At 46.2% G+C, this 10219-nt stretch overlaps 1 protein-coding gene and 1 long non-coding RNA gene across 6 annotated transcripts in view; one reads left to right on the top strand and one right to left on the bottom strand.

Annotated features, from left to right (window-relative positions):
• Positions 1–2853: 2853 nt before the first annotated feature.
• On the bottom strand, positions 2854–9312 carry LOC120595705 (uncharacterized). Its single transcript, XR_005651002.1, has 2 exons — positions 8829–9312; positions 2854–3451 (listed from the first exon to the last, which is right to left on the bottom strand). It is a non-coding gene; the product is annotated as an uncharacterized LOC120595705 (long non-coding RNA).
• The window catches only part of COL14A1 (collagen type XIV alpha 1 chain), a 188165-nt gene continuing 184639 nt past the window's right edge, over positions 6694–10219 (top strand). For 3 of the 5 annotated variants that reach the window (XM_039854044.1, XM_039854041.1, XM_039854045.1), the window contains exon 1: positions 8126–8306. The gene's annotated coding sequence lies outside the window, so the exon portion shown is untranslated. Of the gene's footprint in view, positions 6857–8125; positions 8307–10219 lie in introns of those variants that run through there. The other 2 variants (XM_039854043.1, XM_039854042.1) reach the window with 2 other exon arrangements.

Genomic DNA, 10219 nt, shown 5'->3' with positions numbered 1-10219 from the left:
CAAAAGACTATGAGCTCCGAGGACAGGATAATACACCCTTTTCTGGGCAAATGTGCAAGAAAATGCCACCCCAACAAGACCAACTGTGCATAAAAGCAGCTGCTATTATATAATGAAAAAAGTCTGGGAAAACAAAAAGAATACACTTGAGACTCCAGGAGAATTCCACTTGCATGTATCATAAAATTAGATAAAAAGGAAAGACTGTGTAAGGCCATCCAAGCCCATTCTTTTCTCTCAGCTAGCTCTACAGACTTGGGGAGGACCAATAGTAATTTAAATTATGAAGTTCAAATGTATAAACTATATTCATAATTTTTAAAGGAAACTACTTTCTGAGACATTCTTCAGGTTTACCAGAATTTCAGAGTCTCACTCACAGAATTTTTGCTTCCTCTGGACATGATTGGGTTTAAGTACTAAATAAAATTACTAAAAGCTCTTATAGTGTTATAAATGAATGTAAGTTGCATCCTAGCAGTAAATCGATCATGCTACATCTACTTATTTCAAAGATCAGGATACGTTTATTTTGATCATTGATTTGAAACCTCTTAGATGAAAATGCATTTTTGTCCCGTACGAAAAGATTTTAAAATCTTTTTTAGTTCTATCGTCACAGGCTGTCATAAATGACTTCATTATCATAAGTGCTGACAGATCAGACTTGGCGAGTTCATGTCCCAGGAGGTTTGGATTGAGTTGAATTTTGTCAGCCTTTCTCCCCCCAGTTTAAGTCTGGGGCCCCACGCAGGTTGCCTCCAGGCGAGGAATATATCTAACACTTTAGGATTCAGGATTCTCCTCTGGGTTTCTAAATGGAAGTGTTTTGTGGTGTTTTGAGAAATCTAGAGAATTCATTATTTAGCAAGTCGAACCCCATCCTGAAGCGTTAGTGCTTCCTGGGACTCTGCCTACAGGAAGTCTCTTATTGCATTTCTTCATGCCTCCATTTATCTTTCTCAATGAATGATACTATGTGCTTTTTCTGTAACTGTAGGTTTGTGGTGGGGATCATACAAGATAGTTTATTTCAGGAAACTTTGGAAGAAAAAAATGGATATTGTAAAAATTCTTATTACTCTCAAAAACAAGATTTTCAGATGAGGGAAGCAAATGAGAGAGACAGCTCTGGGTACTTCAGTGATCCTATTGGTGGTTAAATCCAATCAGATTACTCATGTTTAGATTTCCCTTTCTCACACTGCGGACTTTACTCAGTTCTAAAGTCTTGGCCTACAAGCTTTATACTATCTGGACCCAGCCACCTGTCTGAGCTCCTCCCTCAACTGCACCCATCTTTCTCACTTCTCTTATGGATCACGATGCCTCCTTGCAGTTGAGTAAAATGTTCACATGTGCATATATATGTATATATTAGGACCTTGATGTACAGAAAGATGGAACAAAAAAAGTAGAGGATACAAAGAGCATGTGACACAATGAATATCAGCTAACAATGAGACCTTCCTGGGCGCCTGACATTATTCTAAGGGCTTCAGTGGATCGATTAGATTTGATGGGTTAATTCATTTAATATTCATGACATGCCCATGAGGTAGATATTTTTACCATTTCTATTTCACACATTAGAAAACAGGAACAAAGAGGTTCAGTACCGTACTGAAGGTTAGCAGTGGTGCCAGAACTCTGTGCAGAATCCATGTTCTCAACTACTATTAAATGGCCTCCCAGGAAGCACCCATCTACCTAGGCAGGTAAGAAAGAGATATATTAAATATCAACCAGAGCTGACGGCAATAGAAAAGCTCTTTCAAAGTAATATGTACTTTTTTTTTTTGCAAAAAATAGACAATAATTACTGTAAGAGTTCAAAGGAAGAAAAGGAAAGTTCTGCCTGGATGGAATTGACCAAGAGTCAGAATGGCTTCTTCCTCATAACAGCAATGCCGGAAGCAAGAAATAAGGTGGCGATGCCCTCAAAACTTTGAAGAAAAATTATTTAAAGCTGGAAGTCTATGCACAGCTAAACTAGTAATAAAATTCGAGGGTAAAGACCAGCAAAATTTCAAAAATGTATTTCTCCCTCCCCACACACCTATCTTGGGATACCACTAGAGGATGTCCTTCATGAAAACAGGAGAGTAAAAACTGATCTAGGAAGAGGTGCAAAATTGAAAACAGGATCTCGAGCACAGGAGAGGAATGGAGAGAACCCCCAGAAAAGTAAATGTGCTTCAGGGATAGAGGGCAGCCATCCAACCTGGAGCAGCGGGACTCAAGAGGTAAAGTGTTGAGAGCTGTCATCGCTGTGGCTGCTACTGTCAAACCATCTCTCCAACCAAGAGAAACTCCTGGAGGATGTACTGTACCAAAACAAGAGAATGTACTAAGAAAGAAGACATGATCTTCAGGAAACAGGAAAGCCAATCTTGGACAAAGGCAGAGGGAATTCCAAGTACAGCAGAAAAGCAAAGGCCAGGATGACAACTGAGTAGTGAGTACAAAGGGAAACCTGCCCAGAGAAGTGCTTAAATTTTTTTTTACTTGAGATAAGTGACCTTATGAAAGATTGTACTGACATGTTATTCGAAGTAGCAGTCAGAAAGATTAGCAAAAGCAAAGAGCGAATGAAGCAAATTAAAAAGCAAAGTCATTATTCACTTCGGGAAAATCTAAAAGTAGAATGGGAAACTAATCAGTACATTTTGATGCTTTTAGATGAATAATATTTATGTAGCATATGAATAGAAATGCTGAATATGAAATTAACCCCCCAAATGGAATCGAACCACAACGAGAAAGTCGAAGAGGAGAAGAGGGGTTGGCAACCTAAAAGAACTACATCCTCTTCCACCATAAGAGAAAATACATGAATGATGTTTCAACTCATTAATGAACACATAGCAATACATGTATTTTATTTAGAAATGCAGAGATTTGAAAATGTCAGGAAAAAACTGCTAAAAGAGTCAAAAGTGGTTACTTCTGGAGAGGAAGATAATTTTTTAAAACAAGCTCTCGGTATCATCTGAATTTTAAAATTACATATACGAATCACTTTAATAAAATAATCCTTTTAAAATTAAAATTGTCCAGTCCATGTGAGCTTTGCCAAAATGTCTGGTATCTAAAAGACTCTCAACAATGGTTCCTCTTCTTGTTTATGGTATTATCATTATTGGAAAGAATCTTGGCTTATTTTCAGATGATATTTAATCTAGTAATATTTGCCACTGATTCTTTGGAGCTTTGGACAGTTTTTTCATCCGTAAGGTGAAGGGGTTAGCACGCATATATAATCACTTAGGCCTGCTCTGGCCCTGTTTTGTTATGAACAGAACCTTTTATGCAATGCGCGTCCACTGACAGGGCGCTGTCACACACGAAACACTTGGCTTCTTTAACCGGCCTGACTTTGATCTGGACCATGGAGCCAAGAAGATGAGGAAGGTCTTCATCCCGGTTCAAGAACACCAGAGAGAGGTGCCTGTGAAGAGAAGGGGGAACTCCAGCAACACGAAAGACAGCATGAGACGATGCGATTTTAACCTCTGGAGTGCCGACATACTAAAACAGAAGGGTGTACTGAAATGCACTTCGTGAGGTGAAAACCCTAACCAAGCATAGGAGGTTTGGCTGCTGTTGTTCAAACAGGGGTCAGTCACCAGTGGGGAAAGCTCCGGCCTGGGGGGCAAGACCTTGCACTTAGCATTGACTCTGCTGGTAGTCCTCTCTCGGGAGGCCTGGACGAGTTCTCTCATGTCTTTGTCTCAGCTTCAGGATTGGGAAAATGAAGACTGACTCACGTGGGGTTCTTTGGTTAGTGGGGAAAAAAAAATCACATTTGGCCCAAATGGGGAGTGCACAGAACTGCGACAGAAGCTCAGGAAAGACAGGAACCAAAGCTGTTCCGGAGCTATAGGCAGGACTGATGATCAAAAGGTCAAACAGCCAGATGGCACAGGCACAGCCCGGGTGGAAGAGATGCTACATGCCACACTCAAGCAGGGACCTAAAGACCCTCGGCTGACGTAGGGTGTCTTAGTCTGTTTGGGCTCCTATAAAAAAATACCACCAACTGGGATTTATTTCTCATAGAAATTTATTTCTCATAGTTTTGGAGAGATTTATTTCTCATAGTTCTGGAGGCTGGAAACCTGGGCTCAAGGTGGGTGAAAGCTTTTTTCCAGGTGCCAAATTTGTCGTGTTCTCACGTGGTAGAGGGGGCTAAGGATTTCTAGGGCCTTTTTTTTTTCTATAAAGTGCCATTCATAGAGTTCTGATGATCTCAGCACCTCCCAAAGGTCCACCTCCTAATATCACCACTTTTGTGGGGCAGGGTTCCAATATTTTTGCGGGGAGACACACGCATTCAGACCAGAGCACAAAGATTAACTCTCCAATGGTTGGATCAAAGGGAGATCCTCTCTGGATAGTGGTCCTGGCAGGGGATGGTGGAGAGGACGTTCAGGGCTGTGGGGAGTCAGCTATTACCAACCGGTATGAAAGTGTTCGCTATTTAACAACTGGCACGGTTGTACTGGTGTGTTTCTGCTGGATATTAGGTTATGTCTAGGTATAAGGAGATATTCATTGTTCCTTCAGGCCTCACTGCTAGGGTGAACTGAGATAAAAGTTCAGCAAACACTCTTTTTTTCTGTCCTTGCATCTTACCACTTTATTCTCACATTTTCCAGAGAGAGTAGCTGGTTGGTCTAGTTTAGAGTTCATGCCCACACTTGGCTAGAGGATAAAAGCGCTCTGAATGACGGCCCCGCTACCACTGCGTCCGATGGCGTGGAGGCAACTTCCTAAAAGGAAGAACTCAGAGCTGAGGCACAGAGTACTTAACAGCTGGTAAGTCAGGGTCATCGATCAATTAGAAGGTACATCAGCCCTTGACTATAGGGGAGGATCCTGAAGGTTCCCTGCTGTGTTGGCGGTTAACCTTTTGTTACCCGCTGAGCTTGTTGCAAGATCAGGGCAAATACTTTGAGTCTCAAGGGTGGGGGACATGGGAACTGGGGCCGAGGCCATGGTTATTGCTCATAGGTTTTAGCTGGTGCCTGCCTACTGGCTGAGTATGAATCCTCTGTTACCAAAAGAAGGGGGAATGGATGGATGCTGGGCTGTGGAAAAACCGCAGTTGGCTGTTACAGAGGAGTCGGAGTAGAAGTGCGAATAACTAATGATGCTGGAAACTACGGTTTGCTACAGAGCGTATGAGGAAACGCATGGTGGTATTTAGGTTTTCACAATAACTAAGAGATGAGGAGGGTGCTACTGGAATTTGGTGATGGGGTCAGGAATGATTAATGTTTTAGTGGCTGGGGCAGTCATGCTGTTCTACCCAAAATGTCAATAGCACCTCTGCTGAGAAACATTGCAGAGATAATTTTCTGTAAGTGGCTGCTGAAGACAGTATAGCTATAATGGGCAGAAGGGTGATAGTCCCAGTTTGGCTGCCATTTATTATTTATTATGGATTAGGTCCATAAACATATCTGCCATTTAATCTGCATGACCCTCCCCTGAGCTATAATTACCTTCTACTTATACTTGAGGAGTTAGGCTCAGACAGGCAAAATAAGTTCACCAGAGTGACACAAGCAAGGGAGCAGACCCCGTTTGATTCAAGTTCGAGTTCAAAGTCTTCTTGAAAGGTTTCAAGGGGCCGACAGGACAGAAACGACAGGGTGTGTGCGTGGAGGGCTTCCAGAGACATGAGATCACCGTCATGTCATGAACTCAGGATGAGACTCTAGGAAGAGTTGTTGAGTTCTGGAATCAATTGCCATGAGAAGCTGGAATTTTGGGAGATCTTTGGAAAAGCCCCAGATGTAATTTTTTCTAGCTTGAGGGGGGAGACCATGAGTGGGATCTTCCAGTCTTGTTTTGATAATTCAGTTTTCAATACTCTACTAGACTCCAAGGGCTGACCTAAATAAATGTTGAATAAACATTCCCTTGAAAGGGCTGGAAATTCACATACAATGGCAACTTAATGGAAAACTGATTGAAACCAGCCATTCAGATCCAACATTAACTGAAGTTTATCGACATTGAAAGTGAAATGCAAGAAGTCAAAAGTTAAAGAGAGAAAGGAAGGATGAGTTCGAATTTAAAGAAAAAATTTTATAGCATTACAAGATCAATATACATTATGGTTTAAGATTTTTGTTGAACAAATATGCTTCTTTATTTGCTGTATATAGATTTTTGGACACATATTTCACATTAAAAAATCATCTGATTCCTCATTTCCAATTCTGTATAATTCCATCATCAATACCTTTTCTCCCTTTTGGCCTAAAACTTTGTGCTAACATGCCACTACCTCCCCTAAGGGAATTAGGTGAAAAGCTAAGTTTAGACTAGTCATTAACATTTTGGTAGAAATGAAGGACGTAAGAACAGATTTTATTAGTGAGAGGAAGAACAGAGTATGAGGGTAGTGGGCACTTGCATGGGGAGCAGAGAAATGGAGATCCAACCCAAGCGGTAGTTGTCTCCAGGAATAAAACTGCGTTTCAGGAATTCTGGTCCCTGTGTATCAATCTAGGGTGGATGGGGACTTTCCAGTTCCCGCCCTATCCCAACTCCCCAGCATAGACACCAGGTGGCGCTCGCATCCTTGCAGTACCGCCTCTGAAGCCCTTGGGCTTAGAGCCTGTCTCCAAAAAAGCTGCACGGGCTGCCGGACCCCTGAGAATTGCATTCAGTGAAGCGCAGAAGCAAAACGGCGCCTTGCTGGGACCCTGCCCTGCGGCCGGGCCGAGGCCAACTTGGAAAGGGACCGGTGGACCCTTTCTACTCTAAGCGCAGGACCAGCGGGGAAGTTCAGAGCATGGGCAAGAGCATGCAAGCACCACGCAAATTCCGGGAAAGCAGAGTAGGTGACTAACAACGGTAGGGACGGTTATGTCGGAAGGCTCTCCCCGCCGCGCCCCTCCCACCTCCCCGGAAAGGTTTCAAACGCCACAGCCTCTCTTTCTGGATTCTCAGCTGGGCCTGATGGAAGCAGGTTCAGGAACCTTTTAAGAGTACCACTTGCCTTTCTCTTCTCCCCATCATCACCCTTTAACGTGGCGAAATACTCTCTTTTCAATTTTCCAAGGTATGGAAGTATTTTCTCACAAAAACGAATTCTTGCTAAATTCTCAGTTTCTATACTTCCCTCCTCAACATTTGGGTTCACATAACAAGCTGGACAGTAAAGAACGCCGCGGGGGATGGGGGGAGAGGTTGTTTGCATGATTCAAAAATGGGTAACCATGATGAATTTCTAAGGGGGCTCACAGGGGTTCAGGGCCAGTCGCCAGAGACCGAGCGCGGGGCTCTGGCCCGCCTCCTGTGCTTCACACCGCAGGGTAGAGCCTCTAGGAGGGCGACCTGCATGGATCAGAACCAGCAGGCTGTTTGACACATGCTGAGTCTCTGGCCTCAGCCTAAACCTGTTGAATCAGCATCTCTGCGAGTGGGGATCTGCAGGTTGAAAAGTCCAGCCACAGGAAACTGCCAATATTCTTTCTTTTAAATCTACGAAACTGTCAATTTCAGCACCCCGAGGTCGTTACCTCGCACGCTAAAGTTTTAACATCACTGCTCTGGCGTTGTATAGCCTTTGTTCAGAATTGTTCAGAAAAGAAGGGCGAGGAGAGGAGGAAGGGTCCCCCTTAACAGTGGGTACGGGCCCCCGAGCGCAGGGTCCTCAACACGGGAAAGCGAGGCTGGACTTTGGGAATGAGGAAGTGGGCGCACAACACCTGCGTACCGAGGGGCTCCTGGCCTTCGGAAGAGACCGCAGGGCCCGGGTTAGCAGCCCCACACTAGCCTAGGTCGGAGTGGAGGAGCAAAAGCGGCTCTTTCCCAGCGCAAGACACTCCGCTGCGCACCTGGGGCGGACTCCAGGTCTGCGGGAGCACGAACGCGACGCGGGGCGGGCTACTCAGAACATCTTCCGTGGGGCGGGGGTGGAGGGAGGAGGAGGAGATAAAGTGGGGGACTAAGGCCTGCCTCCCACCTCCCCAACCTCCGCCCCCGCGGCCACCTTCCGCTCTATAATTGGCCGCCGACTGGCCTTCCTGGTCTCCTATCTGATCCTAGGCGCCCAGCAGGAGGGGAGCGCTGGGGAGGAGAAGGCAGCCCCAGGCAGCGGGGAGTGGGAGCGGGAGAGCGGGAGGGAGAGGGAGAGGGGGAGAGAGAGAGAGGCTAATTAAAGGGGCGCAAGGGGGTAAGCAAGCAAGAGCCGTGGGCCGTCAAGAACCAACTCGCGGCGGAACCTGGATCTTCCCTAGGCACCTAGAGGTCCCCAACCTGGGCTGGAACCTTGCGCTGCACAGGTCAGTCCCCATCTTTCTCTGTCCTTCTTTGGGTCGGCCGTGAAAAGTTTATTCGTGAGGAAGGAAAAGTGAAGAGGGAGAGCCACCTGCAGACTCAATGCAATTCCTTGGCCCTTCTCCACGCGCGCGCCCTGGATGGTCCGGGGACCTCTGGGGTGGGATGGGACGGTGCACCCTGATGCCTCCTCGCAGGGGTCACTGCGCGGGGAGATTGGAGACGCTGCGTGATACGAATGCAAGACCGTGATGATGCCTTGTGTTGCTCCCGAGAGCTTTTCCCTGTACTTGGGTGCTGTGAGCGCGCGCAAGGAGGAAGCGGGTCTGGCGGCGAGACCGTGGTGATACCAGCATTTCCAAGTAGAAGGGGCTTAACTTAGTAAAGGTGGCGATCTGGTGAGAGAGAGGCTTAGGAATTTGTCTTGGAGGGCTGTATCTAAAAAGAAAGCACGCTGTTTTTATATACATTGTATTTGGAGTCTCTCTCTCGAGAGCAGTCGATGGAGATCATGGGGGACAACTCACCCAGCCACTCCTTGGTACTGCCACAGATTAGCGCAGGGGACCAGGCGCTAGACGCAAAGAGGACAGCCAGGCAGAGCGCATTGCTGGAAGATGTTGGCGGGAGATAGGCTTCGACGTCTCTGCGTCAAGAAACCCGGATGCTTCGCGCGTTTTGCTTTAGGTTTCTGGACGCAGTAGGGTGCGGCTTTAAGGTGCACCACTAGGCTGTGGTATTGGAGGGTCCTCTCCGCCTTGCCTCTTCCACCCCTCGCCTTCCCCCATTTTGTGCCCCTGGACCTCTCCCTGTCTCAAGCCTCCTAGTACGCAGCGTCCGGGGGAGGATGCATCTGGTGGAACCGAGCTTTGGCGTGCAGTACGCACAGGCAAGACAGGTTAGGACCAGGCCAAGAGGAGCCCGCGTGGGGTCACTGGAGGGGCCTCAGTCCTGGGTGAGGTTCTGGAAGCCGCCTGCAAGTCCAGGCCACAGGCACTCCGATTTCTGAGTAGGATTCTTGGGTCCTCTGTGGGAAACACGCCCTCTGGCGCGCGAGCTCAGGATTGACCAGGCATCGCCCCATTTTAGGTGCGGGCTTTGGCTTTGTCCTTAAGGAAAAGCCCCCAAATAGAACTTGTGTACATTTCTCACAGGGGTCTAGATTTCCTTCTGAGAGCCCCATTCCCTTTGGAAATTTTGGACTCCCTTCTGGAAGTTTCTGAGAGTCCGCTGCTGGGAGCAGCTGGAGGAGATGGGAGGGGGCAGGAACAATGAAATATGGGAATAAGACTTTAATGGTTCTGTGGGGAGCAGAAATGAAAACCAGTTTTTTTGAAGCTCCTCTGTTAAAGGCTCTGGGGTTCTTCACCTACAGAGGACCAAGGGGCGGGGCACGTCCTCGTTTCGTGACAAAGAGGCTCTACTCAAATCCAACAAACTGGCGTAAGCTGGGTGTCATGAGCAGAACTGGTGTTCTATTTCTGACAAGGTGGCCCCGTTCCGCGCACTGAGACTCGCTGGTAAATTTAGAATGAGTGAATGAATTAGTGAATGAATGAATGGATAGCACTTGGATTTTTGGCTGTTCTGAAAAAGCACCTTGGATGGGTTTCCTTTAATGTGGCCCCAATAGTGTGGTTACTGTAAGACAGACTTCAGCATAGTATTTTTTTAAAAATAGCTTTATTGTGATATAATTCGTATACCATGCAAGTGTCTAGTCCTGTGGTTTTTAGCATATTCGCAGAGTTGTGCAACCATCACCACAATTTTAGAACATTTTTATCACTCCAGAAAGACATTCCATACCTGTTAGCAGTAACTCCCCGTTTCTTCCCAACCTGCTCTCCCCGACCCCATTCAGCCCCTGGCAACCAACTGATCTATTTTCTGTTGACATTTCATATAAAGTAAGCAT

This window comes from Pteropus medius, unplaced genomic scaffold (assembly GCF_902729225.1).
Source record: "Pteropus medius unplaced genomic scaffold, Ma_sr-lr_union100, whole genome shotgun sequence".
Taxonomy (NCBI): domain Eukaryota; kingdom Metazoa; phylum Chordata; class Mammalia; order Chiroptera; family Pteropodidae; genus Pteropus; species Pteropus medius.
Note: the sequence above shows the minus strand (reverse complement) of the source record. Positions and strands in the feature narration are given on the sequence as shown.